Here is a 3,618-nt window from a genome sequence, read left to right on the forward strand (position 1 = left end):
GGTACAGCTCAACTCTTTCGGGAAGCCTGGAGCTGGACCACTATTCTGATGCAAAACATAGAATCATAGAACAGTTTGGGTTGGAAGGGACCTCAGAGATCATCTAGTTCCAACCCCCCTGACATGGTCATGGACACATTCCACTAGACCAGGTTGCTCAAAGCCTCATCCAGCCTGGTCTTGAACACCTCCAGGGATGGGGCATCCACAACTTCCCTGGGCAACCTGTTCAACCTGGGCCAGTGTCTCACCACCCTCACAGTGAAAAATTTCTGACATCCCCTCAAAATGCATTGAAACCCCTTGCCAGGGCCATTCACCGAGAGGCAGATTCCAAATCCCCTTCCCTGCGGGAGAGGCTTTCCAAACCCCAGGCAGGGAGCTTGGAGCCTGAGCAGTGTTTTCCACCCAGCTGCTGGTGGGGAGGCAGCAGGAGGACCCTGTTGAGCCCTTCTGATGAGGATTGTCATTTTTTAGCTGTCTGCTTCTCTTCTGGGCATGGCTGTGGATCTGCATGACCCAGGGAGAGCAGAGGACCACGAAACAGCTGGACCTGGGGCCTCTCTTGTTTATATCCTGCAGCTACTGTTCGAGATAGACAAGGGCGGGGGGGGGGGGGAGCATCCATCAGGGAGACTGGTATGGGCTGGATACTTGTACTGGGAAACCCCGAGGGGCTGGAGGGGACGAAGAGCCAGGAGGGAGGGGAGGAGGCTGGGGCTGGCACTAATGCCAGGAGAGAGCCCTGAGGTCGGAGCTTGTGTGGTCACTGCCCAAAGGGCTCCCCTGGGAGTGAGTTAGCACCCACTGCAGCCTTGTCAGCTCATTTTCTGAGTAGTTTCTCCTGTTCTTCAGCATAAGAAATGGGGTGGTGAATGATATGGAATCTGTTCTTGATGCTGTTGTGAAAATCAGCAGTGTTGCTTCAAGTGAGCTAGTGCATGCCAGGCTGGTCACCTTGTAGAATTTATATAGAATTATCCCAGAAGCTGTCATGGGTAGAAGATGGGAATGTTCCCAGGCCTCTTGCAGGTACACCCTCTAACAAGAAAGCAGAATTGGAAAGCTCAGCCTGTCGAGAAGGAGGATTAATGAGGGCTCATGATAGAAAGATAAGAAGAAGGATGTGGAGAAAGCATATCAGGCACCTCCATTCACTCTGTCTGAGAGCGCAGGAGAGGCAGTGTTCAATCAAACAGGCTAGCGGAGGCTTTGTTTCATTTTTCCTTTCATCCAAAGCACAAACTGCCCCATGGAATTCACTGCCCCAGGGCACCACCAGCAAGCTTCACTGGTTAATACAGCTCTAAACAGCCCTGGATGCTCACCTCCACACCAGCTAGAGTGAGCATGCTCGGGATGAATAGTACACACACCCTCCCCAAAAAGCTGGGAAGTGATGTGCCCAGTTCCTGGGGTGTGGACACCAAAGGCAGGCTGGGCTTCTGAAATATGAGCGTGCCTTTGAAAATGTCTGAAGGCTGTAAAATCCATGAACCTAATGTGCTAGCTCCCCAGTAGGAATGTGGATGGTGGCTGACCTTCAGCCTTTGAGAGCTGAAAACTCCCGGGCACAGTAACGTCACCTGTGACATCCACCCCTGGTCATCCCAGACCTCACAACTGCAGCCGTGCAGCCCAGACTCTGAAGCAAACCTTCTCCTCTGGTGGGACCCCAGTTGTGACCATGGCATCCCAGTGTGGCTCCTCCGGTTTCCTGTATTACATGCATCACTTGGAATCAAAGGATTTGTTGCTCTAGCTGCTGAAAGGGCTTCAGGCCATCCCTAGGGGAGCCCTGCCTGGGGCCCCTCAGGATGCTGTTCTTGTCCTGGCTTTCGCACTTTCCTCCGTGGTCTGGTCCAAGCTGTCTGGGATGCACAAGAGGGTCAGGGGGTCTGGGTGGCATCAGTCTCCAGCCCAGGAGACACTGTTGCTTCTGCATGATGAGCTTTTGGGCTTTTGCATTCATGCTTGCAGATAAAATGGTTCTGTGCTGCCCAGCCTGCTGAGCTTTGCTCCTAACCACGTGTCTCTGTTCCTCCTCAAAGCAAATCCCAAGGTCCCCTGCACACATCTGGAGGGCGGTGGGAAAGGTTCCAGTTCCCCAATAGCACAAAACTCATTGCTCGGAGGGGTAGATGAAGTGACAAGTGGAGGTGGCAGGATAGTAGATGGTATCTTTGCCCTTGTTTCCTGAGGTTGATGCTCAGCCCTTGGCCCTTCTCCAGGAGGTCCTACACAGCTCTAGGAAGCCTCAAATCTACCTTTCCTGCTGCTAACAGCAGTAAATAGCTGGTTTAACTGGCTTCTCAAGTCTGCCGCTTCGCCCTTGATGTGCCTCGGCTCTGCCTTGCGGAGGAGGGACCGGTCCCAGGAGGCCTCACCTGCAGCGGGGTGAGCTGAGGACATGGGGACCTCCAGGGCATCAAACCCAGACCCGGGGAGGCTGTTTCCTCCTGGAGGGTTGGTGGCTCGGGCTCTGGGGCAGGGGGAGAGGGAAGCCAGGCTGGCTTCCTGCCTGTGAGAGAGGGTCTCCGAACACCCATCGGGCTCCGTGGGGCAGGATCCCTCCTTCCCCTGCTCCCTGGGCTCCCTTCGCTGCTGGTGTCTCTGCTCAAGGTGCTGAGTGCCGCCTGATGGTGTTTCTGCAGAAAGTTGAGCGAACTTCTTAAGAAGGAGGAAATGCAGAGTTAATGATGGGCTGTCCTGTGCTAATTTTGGGCAACCTGAAGCTGGGCTGAACTCCCTGCTACAACCTCCATCTCCTCCCATGTGGGGTGGTTGAAAGATGGGGACAAGCCCTGGGAGCTCCTTGCCAGACGGCATCACCCGGATGGGAGAGGGGCTGTAGGGAGGGGGGTTGCAAGTCAAGAGCAAAGGGGCTGCATAACCTGGGAGGCACATACTGTGGTTTTCGGGCGGGTGTAGGCTGCTCTGGCGCTGCACAAAGGCTGGGTGCTGCTGAGAAATAGAGAGGATGCCATCCCAAGAGAGACATGGGAGTTGGGGTGTGAGCTCTGTGTTTCCTGAAGCTGGGTTTTTGGTGGCTGAGAGGATAGCAGATCCCACCTGAATTCTGCTCTAACTCTGCTTTTTCCTACATGGGCTGTGTGGGGTGGATAGGGGCTGTTTATCACCTCCAGGGGTTATAGTTATGTAGTTTACAGTAGGGATGCTACTGTGACACTTTAAACTGTGCTGTGCAGAACGGGACCGAGGATTTGTGTGGTCCTTGGGGAATGTCTGAAGTACAGGCGTGATAAGAGAGGTGGAGTTGCAAACCGGGCTGCATTTACAGCTCCACAATGTGCTGCTTTGTTATGGGCAGTGGATTTTAGCATGTGAGTGAGGGCTGGTATTTGCCTTTCCTTCTCCATCCCTTTGCCCAGCCCTTCCCCTGGATGCTCTCTTGTGCCCATCCCATTCAACAATCAAACCAGGCTCTGACGCTGGTGGGACAACCAGCCCGCATGATGAACTGGTCCTTCCTATACATCCCTCTCACTGCTGCTGCTGACAGGCTGTGCCTCAAGCCCACCCCATTCTCTCTCCCTCCAAATCAGCTGGATCTAAGGGACTGTTCAGTCGAATAAGCCAAGTCTGACGGGACCTGTG

The sequence above is a fragment of the Pterocles gutturalis genome, unplaced genomic scaffold (assembly GCF_000699245.1).
Source record: "Pterocles gutturalis isolate BGI_N339 unplaced genomic scaffold, ASM69924v1 scaffold19332, whole genome shotgun sequence".
In the NCBI taxonomy this organism is placed as follows: domain Eukaryota; kingdom Metazoa; phylum Chordata; class Aves; order Pterocliformes; family Pteroclidae; genus Pterocles; species Pterocles gutturalis.